The sequence below is a fragment of the Hibiscus syriacus genome, unplaced genomic scaffold (genome assembly GCF_006381635.1).
Source record: "Hibiscus syriacus cultivar Baekdansim isolate YM2019G1 unplaced genomic scaffold, ASM638163v2 tig00110691_pilon, whole genome shotgun sequence".
Taxonomy (NCBI): Eukaryota; Viridiplantae; Streptophyta; class Magnoliopsida; order Malvales; family Malvaceae; genus Hibiscus; species Hibiscus syriacus.
Window position 1 is genome coordinate 1,125,970 of NW_024062826.1, and position 21,274 is coordinate 1,147,243.

The window sequence follows — 21,274 nt, forward strand, 5'->3', positions numbered from 1 at the left end:
TTATGCAAAAGGTTGAACAAGCTCTTCTCATTATGAACTTCTTCTTCTTCAGATGAGTTCTTCTCATTATGAACTCCTTCTGGAAATGCTGATGATGATATATCTCTTTCTGTGATAGAGTTATGCAAAAGGTTGAACAAGCTCTTCTCATTATGAACTTCTTCTTCCTTCTTCAGATGAATTATGAACTTTCTCTGGAAAAGTTGATCCATCAAGTGATGAATTTAAGCAAAAGGTTGAACAAATTCTTCTCATTAGAATTTCTTCTTTCTTCTTCAGATGAGTTCTTCTCATTATGAACTCTCTGGCACTGTTGATCCACCGGGTGATGAATTTAAGCAAAAGGTTGAACAAGTTCTTCTCATTATGAACTTCTTCTTCCTTCTTCAGATGAATTATGAACTTTCTCTGGAAAAGTTGATCCATCAAGTGATGAATTTAAGCAAAAGGTTGAACAAATTCTTCTCATTATGAATTTCTTCTTTCTTCTTCAGATGAGTTCTTCTCATTATGAACTCTAACTTGCACTGTTGATCCATCAAGTGATGGATTTGAGCAAAAGGTTGAACAAGCTCTTCTCATTATGAACTTCTTCTTCCTTCTTCAGATGAGTTCTCATTATGATCTTTCTCTGGAAAAAGCTGATCCATCAAGTGATGGATTCAAGTAAAAAGTTGAACAAGTTCTTCTCATTATGAACTTCTTCTTCCTTCTTCAGATGAGTTCTTCTTATTATAAACTCTACCTGGAAATGCTGATCCATCAAATGATGGATTTGAGAAAAAGGTTGAACAAGTTCTTCTCATTATGAACTTCTTCTTCCTTCTTCAGATGAGTTCTTCTCATTATGAACTCTACCTGGAAATGCTGATCCATCAAGTGATGGATTTGAGCAAAAGGTTGAACAAGCTCTTCTCATTATGAACTTCTTCTTCCTTCTTCAAATGAGTTCTTCGCATTATGAACTTTCTCTGGAAAAAGTTGATCCATCAAGTGATAGATTCAAGCAAAAAGTTGAACAAGTTCTTCTCATTATGAACTTCTTCTTCCTTCTTCAGATGAGTTCTTCTCATTATAAACTCTACCTGGAAATGCTGATCCATCAAGTGATGGATTTGAGCAAAAGGTTGAACAAGCTCTTCTCATTATGAACTTCTTTTCCTTCTTCAGATGAGTTCTTCTCATTATGAACTCTACCTGGAAATGCTGATCCATCAAGTGATGGATTTGAGCAAAAGGTTGAACAAGCTCTTCTCATTATGAACTTCTTCTTCCTTCTTCAGATGAGTTCTTCTCATTATGAACTTTCTCTGGAAAAAGCTGATCCATCAAGTGATGGATTCAAGCAAAAGGTTGAACAAGCTCTTCTCATTATGAACTTCTTCTTCATTCTTCAGATGAGTTCTTCTCATATGAACTTTCTCTGGAAAAGCTGATCCATCAAGTGATGGATTTGAGCAAAAGGTTGAACAAGCTCTTCTCATTATGAACTTCTTCTTCCTTCTTCAGATGAGTTCTTCTCATTATGAACTTTCTCTGGAAAAGTTGATCCATCGAGTGATGGATTTTAGCAAAAGGTTGAACAAGCTCTTCTCATTATGAACTTCTTCTTCATTCTTCATATGAGTTCTTCTCATTATGAACCCTTCTGGAAATGTTTTAAGAAAAAAACATTCTGCATTGTAGGGCTTACAGCTGACCCGAAGGTTTTGAAAACATCAAAAAGCTCCTGAAGGCTTTTTGGAAACATCATGCACTGTAGGACTTACAGATGTGAGAAATAGTTTACTAAGTAAGAAACTATGAAAATCGTTTTCTCATTATTTTTCAAAATAACATGTTGATTGGGTAACATGCACCAATCTCAAGATAATGCTCACTCTTGTGGATTACGTTCATCTATTCTTCAGATGTTTGTGTGATTCCTGTATTTGTGGTTTTGAATACCTTCTTCTTGTAAGGTATTTTTTTTACCCTGAATCTTCTTGTTCTTCCGAAGATCTGTAAAACTTCATGTTTGAATGCATTCATATGTATCAATGTAATGCATTGTCTATTGTGTAAATGATATTCTTATGAATACATGAATATTGATGCAATCTTCATTTGACTTCAAAGTGGTGAACTTGGTCTTCCTTCACTTCATTATTTATTGCCAAGGTTAACTCTAATATCAGTGTAGCAACTTATGCTATCAAGCTTGCTTTTCTGCAGAATCATCTGATCAACTTGTATCTTTGCATCTTCTTTGCTTCATGAAAGTCTCAGAGGAAATGTTTCATTTATGGAACTCTTGCCGTAGTCCAAACTATGATCTTGATGCACCATTCTGTCTTTGATAAAACCAACTTTCTTTGCTTGGACTTGTGTAGAAATCCAATAAAGCTTTCATCTTTGAAAAGAAAATCTATCATCTTTAAAAAGAGAATCTATCATCTTTGAAGAGTGTGATGTAGATATGTCTGACTCAACGGGGATTAATTAGAAGAAAGTCTGTTCTGATTTGACTCTTGAAACAGATCATAAGGAAGATTTATCCTAATTCCTTTCATGTCTCCACATCTAATATCTCGAACAAGGCAACTTGGACCATATCATGTCGAGATGCTTAACAACCTATCATTCAACCATAATTGGCTCCACTAGTTTCTTGTTTTAAAATTTCCGCTTCCCTTCTGTGGAAAGAAATCTTCGTCATATCTCACTTCAAAGCTTGGTGTTGAAGAAGACAAACTTCATCTTGGATGAAAATGCCATATGATCTGTAGCATTGGCTCAGTACCATAATTACTGGTTCGTAAAATATTTGACAACACATGTATCATCTCATGTGGTTTCTACTCAGATGTAAAACATTTGACAACACATTCATCCTTTTCTGTGGCTTCTTCCAAGATTTCTCAATCATTGAAGCTCATTGCCTAGTGTTTAAAGCTTTTGTATGATGTCACAAGACCATTTGAGAAAAAACTCAGTGGGGATTCAAGTGTGATGTTAGTATGACCACAAAGTTGGTCAAATTCACAAAATGTGCTAGTGTCAAATTGAATAGGAGATACCAACTGATCACGTTTTCATCTCGGGTAAAAGTAAATGTAATACTGATCACGTTTTCTTCTATAATGAGCATTGTAGAAAGTAGAAACACTTCAGCTATAGGATCCATGTACAAAAAGATATCTGTAGAATTCTTGATTCTGGGGATGAAATACATGATAAAACCAAAATAGATGGAAACTCAGTTCATCTTGGCTAGCAATGATGATCCCAATAACAACGGGAATAACATTAATATAAGTGAGAGCCGAGTCTCCCTTTTCAATATCATCAAGTAAGCGAAAAATATTGTGAAAAACAGCTTCGTAATCCCACATTATGGTTGAAACTAACTGCCAGGAATCTCAAAGAAATATTTTCAATCATCACTGATACAGAGAATGCAAAATTCAAAGCCGAGATTTTGAAGAACTGAACCTTGGATCGAATAGTCTACATGGGGACCATCTTTATCCATGCAACTATGGTGTAGCTTAATAAAGAACACACTGTCATGTGACACATGGTTAAGAAGATTATGTATTTGAAACCATACTTGTTGAGTAGATATTTGTTCAACAACAGGACCCTAATGCAACTGCCTGATGAACGAAGCAATTATGTATGGTTAGCTCGACTGTTACTGTTTCACCATTTTCATTCTTCATATCTTTATATCTCATTGGAAATATTTTTCAAGTCAATGATCTTGACACAGGATGATATGGGCCTTCAGCATGCCCCAACAATTGCTGATACGAACGTTCAAAATACATCAACATTCTTGATTTTGATTGAAATAGGCTTTCAGTATGCCCCATCAATTGCTGATACGAACGTTCAAAATACATCAACATTCTTCATTCTGATTAAAAGGGGCTTTCAGCATGCCCCAGTATTTTGCTGATATAAACATTCAGGATACATCAACATTCCTCATTCTGATTGAAAGGGGTTTCCAGCATGCCCCAGCATTTGCTTCTTGTTAATCTGAGCCTTCAAAATGCCCCACATGGATCTATCTGAAGGAACCTTTAAAATGCCGAACATTTGCTGATACAGATGTTAAAAGTGTGCTTAACATTACTTCTTGTTGAGATGAGCCTTCAAAAATGCCCAATATTCATACTGACGCGAGCCTTCAAAATACCCCAATATTCTATTTCTGGTTGAAATGGGCTTTCAATATACCTCAATATTCTGCTTCTGATTCACTATCAATGTCTGTTTGACTGAAATGTCATGATCCCCACGAGGTCCAATTTTGACAATGAACTGTTGTAGGTACTTGTGGCTTTATTCATGCCCCAAATCTATTTATCTTGAATACTCTCATTCTGGTGTCACTAAACAGTAGTATTATCAAGTAACTGCAATTCTCTTCATGTTGTCACAAACTTAAGAAGTATTCAATCATTCTGACAGAAACGTCTGAGATATGTGTCTTCTGAATGAGGTGACCATTTTCTGTATCTGGAGGGATTTAGTCAGACAGAGTAGTAAAAATAGCTTGGTAATCCATTCCAGGCTGACACATGGCTTATCATCTTTCAGTGAAGGCCATCTCTGAAATATACTTTTCTGTGGGAGAGAAACCAATTTATGCAAACAGTAATCTGATGCAATAGCAAGACTACAAATACAGTGGTACAGGCTCTTGAAAAATCCACACCCATGCAACATGTTGATTCTGATAACAACTCATCTGATTATGAAGTGTCTTTTAGGATGATTTCACAGATATTGATAGTTCTTCTGATATCGAGGAAATCCTGAATTCTGATTCTGATGAGGAGAATAAACTGTTATACTTGACAAAAATGGGATTCTCAGAGGCTGAGACTTCAATAACCATGGAGAGATGTGGTCCAGATTCATCAATTGCAGAATTGACAGATTTGATATGTGTTGATCAACTGGCTAAGGCTACTGACGCACTTCTTATGGTAGAAGATAGGAAGTCATTATGCAATGATCCCAATTACAAGTAAAGGAGAAACTTGGGCTATGATTTTTGAAAAGGAAGAAGGAGAGGAAGCTTGAAAAGAAGCTTCTTAATGAAGACGATCATGCATTCATCTTTCAATTCCAATGATTGGTTCTGGGGTTCCTACCAAACCAGATCAGATAACTCAAAGAACACTTCCAGAAGATGCTATTGGGTCTCCTTATTTCTACTATGAGCAAATTAATCTTTCAAATCTAATGATTGGTTTTGGGGTTCATACCAAACTAGATCAGATAACTCAAAGAACACTTCCAGAAGATGCTATTGGGTCTCCTTATTTCTACTATGAGAACGTGGCACTTTCTCCAGTTGGTTTGGACTGAAATATCACAGTACTTATTCGATGTAGAGCCAGAATTTATAGATTCGAAGCATTTTCATACTGCTACACTGAAAAGGGGCTATATTCATAATCTGCCAATTGAGAACAGATTTCCTCTTATCTTGTTTTCTCCACGCACTATACATGATATTTTTCCATTGACAAAGAAATGATGGCCTTCCTGGGATCCAAGAACAAAGTTGAACTGTTTACAAACATGTATAGGAAGTGCTTATGACGATGAGTCATCTTTGAGTGTCCAAAAGTATGTTCTATATGAGTGCCAAAAATGGAATCCGGTATGAATTGAAAGGCATAGAGTTGTTCCGCTTAAATCGGATAAGGTAGAAATGCTTCTAGGTTTCCTTAAAAACCATACACGAGGAGTAGAATCTGCTAGAGACATGTTCCCTGGTAGTATCAATGTCCTGTCTCTTTTCTCTATGATCAGTGATACAGAGGTTGTCTTCTACTGTCTTGGCATACATTTGAAAACAGATGTGCAAGAACATAGTGATCAGTTGGAGCAATTGATGAGTAGATTTGGCGAATTCAACCTTGTCGTCAATGGCATCCAGTGTAACAACCTTACTGGAAGAAATAAACCTCATTGAGATGAACTAGAAGATTTTTGTTGGTGTTTTCTTGCAATGACTGCTACAATGACTGTCTTTTTTGTTGCTTCAAAATATGCACTGCAATATCTCACTCTTCTGAACCATGGAAAGGTTTAGTTGATAGTAAAACTGGTTATCTCATCTTTTGGAATCAGGTAACCAATGTTACCCAATATGAAAGGCATATAAATGTAGAATTTGTTCCAATGTCTTATTCTGTGCCATATGTTCTCAATTTCAAGTTCAGCAATCTTTTGAAAGACATAATGGATATAATCTTGTCAAGGAAATTGATCAGCATGGAAAAGGCAGCAATGATGTATCAAGACTTGAGCCAGCATCACAGTATAACCAGAGTACAGGTAGTGACTTGTTCATTCCCATAATACATCTTACTGGGACTTATATCTCTGTGATGTAATCTGCCAGAAACATGGATTGATGGCTGGGGAAAATAATTTTTCTGGTGATGCTTATCGCCCTCAGCATGAAATAAGCGATAATCTTTCCTGATGGATTGCTAATGATGTCACCGGAGAGCGCCACAAGTTCAATTCTCCATACTTTCTGGCTTCTTGGACCACTTGCTTTCAAGAAAGTGAAATGCTTCATCATTCTGGCCTCATTTATTATTTTTCTACAATTGAGGTAGAATAGGCATCAACTTGCTTCAATGACCTTCATCATTTGAGATTGTCCTGTTTGAAAATGTTTTTTCTCCTTTCTTTATTGAAGAATGAAAGAATTTTGCAAGTAATGCCCTTCTCAGGTTCACAATAGAATTAAATCATAAGCATGAATTCAAAGAATATCAAAAGAATCAACAATTCTTTATGTTTGAGAATTATAGTTCTTTGACAAGTATCAAGATTTGGTTTGGTTTCAGGATGGCTTTCCTATTTTCTATGGTTACATCTATTTAAGATGTCACTCATCTATCACTCTTTGTGAATTTTGTCACATTCATCACTTTGAGGACTTGGTATTTTAACCGGATACGTACAAAATGACACAACTAGGATTGCCAATTACTAGACCGTCTAGAGTCTTTCCATTTTAATTCTCTGGAATCTTTCATTTAGACTCATCTAATCAAAGTAGTGAGAAAATATCGGTCTAAAAATGAAATTTCTGAGTGCTTGTGTGAAGTTGACTATAACAGGTGTTTCGCAACTCCCTTAGTCCATTTGTTAACACATTTTCCATTTTGGCTAGCTGAATTCAGCTTTATTGTATATAATAATATAATTACCTTTATCAGGTTAATTGAAACTTATCCATAAAGCCGGGGCGATTAACCAATTGCTCTAGAGGGACAGTTTTATTGCATATAATAATATAATAGGCTAGCTGAATATTATCCATAAAGCCAGGGAGATTAACCAATTGCTCTAGAGGGACAACTCAAACTTTATTGTATATAATAATATAACATGGGTGTTCAAATCCAATTTCTTAAGCTTGTTAAGAAGAACCTGTTATAGTCTAGGTGTTTTTGGTGGAATTCAGAAAATCTCTTTGTTAGAGTTCAATTATCAAGCAACTGACTTAAACTAGATTTACCTATTTGTGAAGATTATGTTCATTATCGAACGTCATCAATAGAAAAATACTCTAGTCGGTTTTGTAATGTAATACACCAACGGTGCCCCATGTTGTACGCTCCTATATATAAATACCAAGCCTTTTTGTAATTCCTTTCAATAGGAGAAGGTTATCTCATATTTGTAATAGGATAGTGTTTGGGTGTATTTCATCTGAGGTAAGGTCAATGGTCCTTGTTTTTCTGGTTTTCAATCCTGATATTTTGTCAAAGATTATAACTCTAATCATGCAGAGTTTTTTAATCCAGTTGATATTAAAAGAATTGCAAGATTGCAAAATTGACTCAATGCTCATAACCTTAATAAGCAACACAAATTTATTTATCGCACAAAAGGTGGAGAAATGAACAAAAACAAGTTTAAACATGATGCTGAAAATAGAAAGGTACTACAGTGGTAGATAACAACTTCCACTTGTTTATTTAGCCTACTCCATCATTCCAGTAATGTTGGGTATGCAATTGGCCTAAGATTTTTTATCCTCATTTGCCCCCCATTTCTTGATATTTCTTGTGTCAAGACCTTTGTGTAGGCCTTCAGATACACAACCCTTTGATTTATTTTGAACAGTCTCCGTCATCATCTTTTTCTTCTCTGGCTGGAAATTGAGCTCATTTTTGGATTCAGAACAACTTTTATTAAGGATGATAGCCTTGTCCTGATTCTGAACACATATTGTGGCTGTAATTGGAGTAATATTCACCAGACTCTTTGTATCCAGACTCTTTTCACTAGTCTTTAGAAAATATGATACAGGCGTTTGAGGTTTCTTCAGAGTTTCATCTTTCCCATTCATTCATAAATCTGTGGGCCAGTCTCGAATTACCTCTCATTTTACTTTTTTATCATTTATAATCAGAGGAGTATTGAAAGTTGAACGTTTTATCTTTGGCTCAAGTACTTTATTTTCTTCATTTTCTGGCATGTACTTTACTTGTTTTGATACTACCAACTCCATTTTGATGTTTAATTCTCGATTGTTTGACCAAAATAGACTGGTCATCCAATTCTATGATTCCCTGAACCAAGAGGTCTTGAACTCGTTGTTTGAAATGACCACACTTTTCAATTGAGTGTCCTTGGGCTCCAGCGTGATAATCACAAGAGAGTTTCTCATTATACCAACTCGGGTATGGAAGAAACAAATGCTTAGCTCGACATGGAGTAATAATATGGGCTTTGAGTAACTCAAGATATAACTTGTTGCATGAAACTGAAGGAAATTGGGTAGAATTTCCCCTGACATCACTGTCAAATTACAATTATTTACTCTGCTTTCTTGAAGACCTTGTGATTATTTGCTTTGTTTAGCTTTCTTCAATGGTACTGAAATTTCTTCCATGCTTCTCTTAAACTTGATCTTTGTCGCATTATCTGAGGTCATACCTGATTTTTGGAGATTTATCGAATTTCCACATTCCCCGACAAAGTCTTGGTCATTTGTTTCCATTGTATCAACTACATCATTCATAATCCTATTCAAATCTTTTACAACATGATCCTCCAAGGTTTCTCTCCATGGATCACAACATTCATCAAGTCCATTAGTTTTGTCATTTGCTCTTTTGAATCATTATGGGAATTTTTTACTTGATCAATTATCTCTTGTTGAGTCTTGATAAGTTGCTCTTGCAGTTTCTCGATTCTACCAACCCTTGCTAAAATCTCATTCATGGCTATTATCCTTCTTTAGGAAGACCAAGTTAACTCCACTTTGATTTCAAAATTCTGTCATGGAATTCTCCACAAATTATTCCAATTGTCATGATTAAATGCATGTAGAATAATTTGAAATAAAATGTAATTATACAAATATGCAAATGCAAAAATGAAAATATAAATATAAACTTAAAAATGAAAAAATGCAAAATGCAAAATGCAAAATGCAAATTTAAATATGTGAATGTAACAATAAAAATGCAAATTGTGTAATACAAAAGTAAACATAAAAGTATAAATGAAAATGCAAAGATGCAAAATGCAAATGCATGTATGAAAAGGTGTTACTCAAAAGTGATCATCTTAGAACAGATTTCATTGAACACAAAAGTTTTCGTGCATCAAACAAAACTTTTACATGTAGGGGACATCTTTCAGTACTATCTAAAACTTTACATATAGGGGATAACTTTCCCTCATAACTTCTCTAAAGCCAAGTTAGTTTATATTCATGCTCAACAATTGAGTTATCAGTCTGCTTTAATTCTTTGTAAAGTTAGCTTGGTTTATCAGTTTATGGGTCATATATTGCTTGTCTGGACTGCAGCTTCTTCCATGACATTCTAGTGTTTCTTCATCTTCTGTGTCACTTCTCGGAGTTGCTCATTTTCCCTTGTAAGAGAACTTTTTTGTCCAAGAAGTTCTTGGATTAGATCTTCATATATGCTGCAGTTCTTTTTCAGTTTGGTAACCCCTGTTATCCACTCTTCTGGGGTATCTCCTATGCCAACATTTTGAAAGGCTTGACTGATCTTCTGAAAATCTTCATGCATGGTTTTCATTTCTGTGCTCAATTTCTTGTTTTGGTCGTTCAAGTCCTTCAAATAACATGCTGAGCTTCATAAAAACATCCTCTACTCTGAATGCCCTGACTGATACTCTTACCATAGACTGCTTTTGGTATCAATCTGGCAGGATCTTTGTGGAGTACTTCTGGTATTAATATAACAGGATCTCTGTGTGCTTTGCTTGCTTCTATCCTCGGAGTTTCCTCAGGATGTCTTTCTTTGGCCGCATCATATTTTGTTTGATCATAAAACTTTTTGTCCATTTACGATTTCTTTCCAATTTGATGAACAGTCTTTCAAGTCAACACCTTTTAATTATGCCATGATCATGCAATGCAAACAAAAAAATCCATGCAAACAAGTTAGAGCAAAATAAAATGTATGAAAAATAAAAATAAGAAAGGAAATAAATAAACTGGTAAGTACCAATTAATGAAAAGAAAATATTCTACCTATCATGGTATATAATATATCCTAACCTCATGCTTTCTAGTTCCATGCTTTGTTTGGAAAAATTAACATAACAACATGATTACTAATTCGCATGCATTTATTCAGAGAGAAAAATAATAAATTAAATAAATTAAAAGCTAGAGCTTATTTCTCCTTTGTGTACACCTATGAACAGAGGTTCAGTACTGTCTTAGATTAGGTGAATTTCTAGGGTTTATTATATGCAGAGTTTCAGTTCTAGGAGTAAAGGTACTCGAATTGTCCTTGTTGATGCCCCCTTGGACTGTCAAACCCTCAATCCTAGTCCATTACAGACTTAAGCGGATCGAGTTCAATTCGAGGGGACACATTTCTCTATACCTGACACGGAGAATAAATTCTCACGAAGACATAGAGCATATGAACCCCGAAAGTTACTTGCTAGGTCTAACACGGAGAATAAATTCTCACGAAGACGTCGCTTTCACTCCCACTTAAAAGGGACAAACTTGATTAGAAAGCTTATGTTATGCAATGCAAGTGTTGTGTGTGAGGAGAAATATTCAAACCTTTGACAGACAATAAATAATAAAATTTAATATCTAAAAATAAAGTAAAAATAAAAAATAAAAATATAATGAATATTATGAAAATCATAAGTAATAAAAATTTGAAAGAAAAGAATTAAAAATTAAATAAATGAATTTTTAATTTCTAATTAATAGAGACAATTTATAATTAATTTTAAAGTTTGACAGTCCCCAGCAGAGTCGCCAAGCTGTCGTAACCGGTTTTCGTCCGGGCACGAATTTTTTTTACTTGGTGGGAAAAGTGATGTGAATAAATGGTTTTTAAAATAATTTGGGAGTCGCCATCGACCTTTTGGGTCAGGTAGGTCGAATACCTAAAAATCATCCTTTAAAAGAGTTTTTAAGAAAACATCAATTAAAAGATAAATTGATCTGTGTTTTAACCAAAAATTCGTTCTTTTTAATAATAAAAAGGGATTCGTGGTCGGTTACGTTTAGGGAAGGATTAACACCCCTACAACGCCCAAAATTGGTACTTTTTAATTATAAATTGTCTCTATTATTAGAAATTTAAAAATTCAAAATATGTTTAATTTATAATCCTATTATTTCAAAATTATAATTATGAAAATATATTAAACATAAATAAGATATTTACTTATTTAGAAATATCAGAAAAGGACTTCTAGGTACCTTAAGACAGCTCTTTTCTTCGATATTAATAAATAAAAATAAATATTAAAAATATAATAATTTAAATAAAATAAAATTATAATTTTTATAATATTTAATTATTTAAAATACCAGAATAGGACATCTAGTTGTATTAAGACTGCCCTTTTCTTTGATAAAAAATAAATAAATTATAATGAAAAATTAATCAAATAATAAATATTAATATGATTAATAATAATATAATTAAATATAAATTGTAATGTAATAAAAAATTATAAATATATGAAAAATAAAAGATGAAATTCGAAATATTAGGAAACTCATATCCTAATAGTTTAATTTAACCTTAATTATTTATTCAGGGCTAAAATAAAATTTATAAAATTATGAGGGACTAAATGTGATATTTATCGTAAATATATTATTTAATATTGGTAAGGACTAAAACATAATAAAATAAAATTCGAAGACTGAATTAGAACGTTCAGAAGTTAGTTTCAGTGACTAAAATGAATAATTACAAAATTCGGATGGCTGCGGAAAGGGTTTGGCCATGCGCGAAATTACAGATATACCCCTCCCAAAACGGCGTCGTTTGGGAAGGGGTATAAATGCCCCAAACGGCTGGCCCGAAGGGCCAGCTCTCTCATTTTTCTTTCTCTCTTCTCTCTGTCAAATGAGAGAACCAGAGTTCTCTCTGGCCTCTCTCTAGCTTCCCTCACCAGAGGGAAGCCGGTTATAGGCCGGCAACCGTCTGCCTCCGCCGTCCTCACCGTCGGCCACCGCATTCGGTGCCCGGGAAATTTTATTTTTTACCAAAACGTAGATCAAACCGTCCTAATGACGGTTCCGGTGATCGTTTTTCTTAAAAAGCTCCTGATCGGAGCAAATCTATGAAAATACCTTCGGGTTTTGGTTGTTTTGGTGACGGTTAGGGTTCTCCGATGACAGAGTAAGTTTCTTTCCTCTCTTCTCTCTTTTTTTTGTTGCTGTGTTGTTGTTGACTGGGATCGTTGGTAGTTTTTTTTTGTATCTTGTTTCTATTTTTTTTGCTCTCTGTTATCTCTGGTTCTTCCTCTCTGTTTTTTTTATTTTGCAGGTGAGTCGAGGCTTTTTATAGCCTCGATGAAACGCTCCTCGGACCGGTCACAGAAGGGTTTCTCGGTGAGTCACCATAGCTATGGTGGTGACTCACCGTAGAGCTCGACGTGGGGCGATGACGAGGCGCTTCTGGAGGCTTCGATGGGACATGGCAGAAGCCGGAACGTCGGCTTGGAGATAACAGAGGCGGCCGTAGTTCTTTGGTCTAAGGCGGCGGCTGGGACGTGGTAGTAAAGCTTCGGGAGTCTTCTGGAGAGGGCGGCGGCAGGTGGAAGCTAGGGTTGATACAAACCCTAAACATTTAGGGTTACTATTGGGCTATCGAATATGGGCCTCTGTATTTGGGTTGGGTCTGTAATAATAAATAAAATTAATTAATAATAATAATAATATAATAATTATAATTATAATTATAATTATAATTATAATAATAAAATATAAATAATATTCAAATGAAAAAAAACGAGTATCTTCACATGTCACATAATTGCAGAAATGAGACTTTCATCAGTTCTTTCTTAGCTTCACATAACTTTTACCAAAAATACATATGCTCTACAAATTCTAAACCAGTTGAGCACATATTCTCATCAGAACTCTATCTCAGTCAAAATAAATATTCAAAACAAATTTATCATTGTGGAATCAATTCAACATTTGTTACGAGAATAGGCTCATAGAGAGGTAACATATCTCAATTTCATCTTTGGAGTCAGGTTAGAATTTTTCAGATGAGTAACTCTCACATGGTTTGTGAGGTACTTTACAGAATTCAAATAGACGTTACTGGTATTCTTTTATAAAACTAAATGTACTGATCAGACATCTTTTGAAATTTGACCGGCCGATCTATTTTAAAAAATTTTGACTCAACCATAGCTCTGATACCACTAAATGTAACCCCCTCAAACCGATGCGGGTAACCCGATCCGATCTGGAGTATCACATTAGGGCCACCGAAGCGACCCACTGAAAAAATAGCGGAAAATTTAAAACTTTTCTTAAAACTTGTAAACTCATAAAATCATTTATGAGTACAAAATAAAAGTTATCAATATTCGAAATAAAACATATTTTCAGACTCGTATATAAAACAAAATACAATTACATGCCCCCTAATCACATGTATCGTGCTCTGCAAACAGCACCGGAAGAACTCCCTTACTGAAGTCGATAGCTGCATTGGTAAAATTCTTTTAGCCTGAAAAGATGAGTAACAGAGTGAGCTTTGGAAACCTCAGTAATACAGAACTACCAGATGATGCTGATGAACGTGCAGATACAGATAAATATATATTTCCTTATTGTTTCCGAACATTTACAGATTTTTATGCTGAGCAGAGATCCTACTGATATTTCAGGTGGTAACGGATAATGAGCTTTCAGTTCAGAGAAATATTTCGGATAACTGAGTTCAGGAGATCAAAATAGGTTATCTAGTGTGTTCCCAAAAACCATGTAACTTTTCAAATATTTTTAATATATATATATATATATATATATATATATATATATATATATACCCCCATCCCAACACAACATAATGTGTAGGTTCCCCAGAACCATACACCCAACCCATACAACTTGTAAGGCCCTGAGCACAAAGCCGAGGAACCTGCAGAAATACTTCCTTCAACAATACCCCCCAATTAAAACATTTTTTTCATCATTAAACGGAGATATCAGAAATCAAAATAGAATTCAGAACAGAATCCATATCAGAAATCAGAATAGAATTCAGGTCATCTATTAGAACAAAATTCAAGTCGGAAATCAGATAAAATATTTATATGATTAGGGAACACACCAGTGTTTACATATATTATTCAGAGATACTGGATAATCTTATCTGGTAGAGAGACACGAATTTTCAGTTTACCGATAGAATGTCAGAAGTTAGAATCACTATTTGAAAAGTTCATTAACTGACAAAATTATCGGTTGTTCAGGATATGATTTATAAGGATTATCTTATTCAGACACTTTTCTGAAGCTCTACAAAATCTGAAGGTATTCAGAATCTTTACAATCTATAACGATTAATTCGATTATCAAACAACTACAGATGAATAGCTCACAGAACCAATACTTATCAACTTGTCAATTCATTAACCTTCCAGGGTATTTACTCTTTAATACCAAATATTCTTATCCACAGATAATCTTCTGATTCATCACTGGATAATGGTCTTTATTTCATTTTCATGTTTCAACTATACCAGGAAATGCTGGCGTACTTGATTTATGGTTTATAATCCATAGGGATGATACATCATATAAGTTCATCCGAGTTTGCAAACTTATTTCATTCTCTTACTTAATCCTCAGTCTTTGAGGTTACTAAGTTCATTTAGTAGTCATTTCTTTACAGTTACTTCGGGGTTTTTTATAGTAATTCAAACGTTTCTGAATTTTAGATACATATTGTACTTCCGTTCAATTCAATTTGGTAGTAGCAATTGATTTGTCTAATGAATATCCACTTCTTAATATTGAATACGATCTAGAGTTTAGCTGAGTTGAATACTTCCAAAATTATCATCAAGCCACACTTGAGAAGACGAACGCGCATTCAAGTAATATCTATATCGTCCAGGTACTGACATATCATTACGATTGATCAACTCACTTAAGATGTGTTCCATAACTTTTAAAGGTAGTCCAACACATATGCTTATTTGGATTACTTAATTAATCCAAGACATTTACTTATTCTAGGTCATAAGGGTATTTTGGTCATTTTGATACTCAGTCTTATTCTATTCATTTCAAAGCTCGAGGATATCCAATCATTCCTGAGCTTGGTGATATTCTTGGGTCATTTCCATTATAGGGGTATTTTGGTCATTTTATAGATCTACGATATTTCAATCTTTTCCCCCATCCGGTTTATTATTTAATTCCAATTTATCATCTATTCCAGTCCCTTTGAACAATTCTGATAAAAGAGCACCCTCCGATAAATTGTTCTTCAGGTATTTACTGATAACTTGGATATTTTCGGGTCAAGTGCCTTATTAGATTTTACAAACGGAATATCATGAATTTTTCTATACAAAGACAGGATCTTAACAACTAAATCCATACTTAATCGAGTTAAGTACAAATCCTCAAAGTACTTTCTCATTCAGGGTCAACTCGGGCTATTTTACCTCTTAAGGGCATTTTCGTAATTTCTTAACCACATAATTTCAGTATCAACTCTTAACAAAAATAATATAATATAGAGATCCTATGATTAATTGCTTTCTTGAACATTCTCTGATCTTGAAATGATTTCCTTAACAGACTTCTAGTATCTTGCACAAACCCTCTTGGGGTTAAAAACTTATTATCCAAATTTTCTAAGCAAACTAGCATTTCTTATACACATCTGTAGTTTTATCAGATCTATAAGTCTTTTCAGAGTTATTAATCAACTTCGAGTTACAATTCTTATCATTTTACAACATAGGGGTATTTTCGTATATTTACCTAATCGAAATATTCTCATAATTTATCATCCAAGTACCTTTAATGAGATAAATTATAGTCTACATATCCATGATTGATTCCTTTATCACTTAATTCAAGAACTTGAAATTTAATTCCAACTGTCCTCCAATTCTTATAATAGTCATATGAGTCATATTCAGTTACCTATTTTCTACCACATTCATATCGAGTGTAGAACTTCATTAATTACACATATGAGACCAAACATTTCTATTCATGCATTTACCAATACCAACATGTTCTATAAAGCATAAAGAGGTAGTAATGTATTACCTCGATTTTTCATGCCATATCGATCGACCATTTAAATTCCATTTGAACGCCCTCGATCTTTAATCTAACTTCCAATATTTTCCTCACGATCCAGGCCATCAAAATTATTAACTCGTATCCAAATAATTTCCCTCGCCATAAAAATAACTTATTAGAATCTAAATAATAATTTGAGGACTCAATTGGTAAAATTGAAAACTAATGTTGCCATCAAAATAGTTAATTACTTAAATTAGTGATTAAATTGTTCTTGTAAAAACTATTATGTCATAACTATAACCACTTGGAAACTAAGAGACAAGGTAAAGATCTCACCAAACTTGGATGACATACCTTGTGATTTACCCTTTTTTGCATGATATCAATAATTCCCCCACAACCCACGTGCCTTGCTATACCATTTACATTTATTTATTATTATTTTCCATTACCAGTGCTCAAAATACCCAAATGATAAGCACTAAACCAGTTAGGAAAAGGAGAAAGCCGGTGGAGATTCCCAACGACGAGACCAACCCACGCATAGTCGATAAGCGGCGATGGCTTCCCTCCCTTGCACGCACAACCCATGATGTTATTGGCTGTCCAAAGAATGTTGTATCTTATGGAATTCTTTCGATGGATCAAACCAAAGGCCATAGCATTCCTCTCGCCCTCGGTTCGTGCTGTAACCATGGAAGTTGGAAACTTTTAAATCTCTATTTCCCCAACAAAATATTCGATGGAAAGCTCCCCAGGAACCTGCAATGAAAGTGAACGTTGATGCTAGCTTCAAATTAAATACACAATCTGTAGCAACCGGGGTGGTAATAAGAGACATGGATGGCTACATTTTGGGAGCAACAATACTCTTACTCATCATGTTCTTTCCTTTTTTGTCGCAGAAACTCATGCAACCATTCAGGGACTCTTATTAGCTTCGGGCTTGGCGTTTCATCGAATTGTGCTCGAAGGTGACTCCCGATCCATCTCTTCTAAGCTCAATTCTCATTATGGTAATTAAGTTGCCCATGCATTAGCCCACCTTCGGTACTCTATGTCTTCTGACCAAACTTGGATGGAGGAAACTCCGGTTCAAATCGTGATCCCTCTTGTGTTTACATCAGATCCTTAAGCCTTCTGTCTTGTTCAACTCTTAACTTGGAAGTTCCTCTCCATTATTGAAGGCAGTGTGCATCTCAGCTGGACTAGTCTCTCATTTGCTTTTCTAGGTGTTTGATTGGGCACAACACGATTATAATAAAAATAATAGAAATACAAACTGAAAGTATGAAACATAATTTATACGACCAAAACAGGTGGCCAACAATTATTAATGGCCTTAGGTGTCCGAAAAAGACATTGGGCCTAACACACCTAACTAATTATCACTACTAACCAATATATATGTGGCCTTAATAATTGGGTTGCTACACTTTTAAATAAAAGAAATTCCTTTTATAAATTTTTATGTTTTCAAATGTAAAGTAAATGGTTTTAAAAAAAAAATTATTAGTCACTTCGACGATATTGTGTGACATTTGAATCCTTGAGATTATTGTGTTACAACGTGGAACACATTTTGGATATGTTCCATCTCTGGTGGTAAAGCCAATCGATAAGCCATTGTTCAATCCTTATTAGAATCTTGTATGGTTCAATGAATCATGAGCTAGAATTCTCTTTATATCTAAATCAAAATTTTCCATATTCTCATTTCTACTATTAATTTCAATGGAAGATGATTAAAACTAAGGGTAAACTACACAAATGGTAACTAAACTCTTAGGGTGTTTGAATTTGGTTACCGAACTTTTAAAACTTGCAATACACTCAATGAACTTTTAGTTTATTTTCAATAAGATCCCTGACGTTACCTCGCATTAATTTTATTTGATGTGACACGTTAATGATATTTTTCGTCTTAATAAAATAATCTTTTTAACCCATTTCAACTTAATAAAAAAATTTCTCTCCCAAAATTGACTGAAAACCTTAAAAATCAATTTGGGGCTAAAATCCAAAATCAATTACAAATCAATCTCTCTTTTTTTTCTCCGAACCCTTTTGGGACTAAAATCACATTCAATATGACAAAAAATAATTCCAATATATGAAAAGTCCCTCTATTTCATATTCCAAAAGATTTAAACAAACTTCAGATAATTTGGTAACACATGAATCAAATAAGATATAAATTTTCCAAATACATCAGAAATAACAACTTATCTTTCACCACACTTGAACAAACCTTTGATCAAGTCTTTCTCTCCCTCATTTTCATCCACCAACAGTCGATAATCTAGAAAAAAAAACCTAAACCATAAAACCCAAATTAAACCTAATTTATCTAAGTCATTTGATAAGTGAAAGAGTTTTAAACCCTTTAACTTTTCCCACATTTTATACGACATTGTTTGAGATTTTTTTTGTTGAAAAATAACATTAATGTGCCACATCAGATAAAACTAATGGGAGGTAACGTCAGGGACCTTACTGAAAATGAACTAAAAGTTCAATGATTGTATTGCAGGTTTTAAAAGTTGGATGACAAAAATGCAAGCTTCATATAAGTTCGGTGACCATTTATGTAGTTTACCCTAGAATTAATTAGATAGTTGAACAAATTTAACGTTGTATTTATGATTTTAAAAATTAATTTTTTTAAAAATTGCTTTATTGTTATATATTTTGCTAACATTTGCAAGATGATTAATAAGTAATTTTTTCATAAAATTTCTCACGCCCTAAAAACCTTTATTTATTGTTTCACTTAATATCTAAATAAGTGCACAAAATATACCTTTTTTCCTGAATAGGTGACTACAGTATTTTTTTCATTCATGTGTGTAACGTTACAAATGTTACCACTTTAGGTGCTCGGGCCGTCAACGGCGTTAATTTCATCCTTTAAGTGACACGTATCACAATCTGATAATTTTTTAATTTTATATAAAATTTCAACACCTAAACCCATGCCAACCCCCACCCTTTGCCATCGACAAAGTTCTACCTGGCCTCACCTCCCCCGATGCCAAACCCCCTATGAAATTGTGACCGATCGATGACCGATCGATGACGAATCAACACTTTATACCTTGCGAATCCTATGATGAAAATCGCGATCTCACGCGATTTCGACGACCAATTGACAGCGTATAAATAGGATGATAGCAGGGACTACGTCGACAATGGTGGTCGTGGTCAGAAAGGGCGGGGGGTTAGTGTTAGGATTTGAGAATTTTAGGGATTTTGAGAATTTTTATAATTTAAAAGAAATTAGGTGTTTTTTTATAAATATAATAATAATTTTAATATTTAAAAAAAGAATTTCAAAATTACCAGACTGTGACACGTGTCACTTAACGGAGAAAACTAATGACTGTTACGTCCCGGGCAACTAAAATGGTCATGTTTGTAACGTTAAGCACATGAATGGTCCAAAAAAATATTGTAGGCACCTATTCGAAAAAAAGATATAGTTTAGGCACTTATTTGAGTATTAAGCCTTATTGTTTATACGGAGAAACAAGAATTTGGTCATAGATAGCATATTGAGACCAATTTTCAGTGACTTAGTGGATTAAAGATTCTCCGTGTATTTTTGTTCAGATCATACGCAAAATCAGGTAAAATCATATTTGCTCATGAAACAACACATATTATATTAAGTCCTTTCTCAAAAAGAAAAATCCTATTAAGTTATCGTATAATTAATTTCTTTTGTTTAATATCTGATATTCAATCTATTGATGGATTATCCTTAATCGGGTTTTGCAGTGGCCAAGATACGAAATTTCTAGTTAAATCATACACGAGATATTCATATACATAATTGTAACTTAAGGTCTGAAAGCTATTTTTTTTTCTAAACTTGCTTCAGCTAACGTTCTGATACATTGATTTCAGGTTGTTAATTTCTCTCTTTCCAATCACATAGTCATCAACATAATTACAACAACAAAAGAAGCAAAATCAATGAATATATACAGCATAAGGAGAAACAAGGATCAAAATAATAAATAATGATGATTAAAAAGAACAAAGAACTGATTCAGCAAAAACTATTCTCCATGAGTTTTACGAATTCCTGAAAATCAATTCTGCCATCGCCATCTTCATCAAATGTTTGGATCATCTTGATGCAGCTTTCCAGCTTCAAACCTTCTTTCAATCCCAAAACACAAAGGACTCTCTGCAATTCCTTAGCATCAATAAACCCATCTCCATTCACATCAAAAACATCAACGTTTCCTTCACCTCTTCCAAGCTCGGTTCTTCTTCAAGCAACCTCGAAATATCCTCACACCCTAATGATTCATTCAACTCTTCTTCCCTCTCGTGGCTGCAGAAAATTCCTAGGTTTCCCATCAAAGTTTCTACGTCTTTTCCACACAATCTCTCACCCGATGAAAAACCTTCCTTGCTTGAAAACCCAGAAATCTTCTGGGGTTGTGGTGAAGAAGACCAATATCTTGAGAAAAAACTTTTAATGGTGTTATAACATGAGAAACCATGAAACAACAGGACCATATCAAGCAACGGAAACTGGTTGGAGTTTGAAGATGATGTCTCCATTGAAGTATGCTGTTGGTCAAACAATATGGGGGGTTTGCTTCTAAGTTGAAATAATGATATTCAAAATGGACAAATTAAAAGAATAGTTTGCTTGAATTGATGAGATTGAAAGGTTTT

The 21,274-nt window shown here is 34.2% G+C and overlaps 1 pseudogene; it reads right to left on the reverse strand.

The window, feature by feature from the left end:
• Nucleotides 1–20,552: 20,552 nt before the first annotated feature.
• Nucleotides 20,553–21,274, reverse strand: LOC120138394 (annotated as a pseudogene).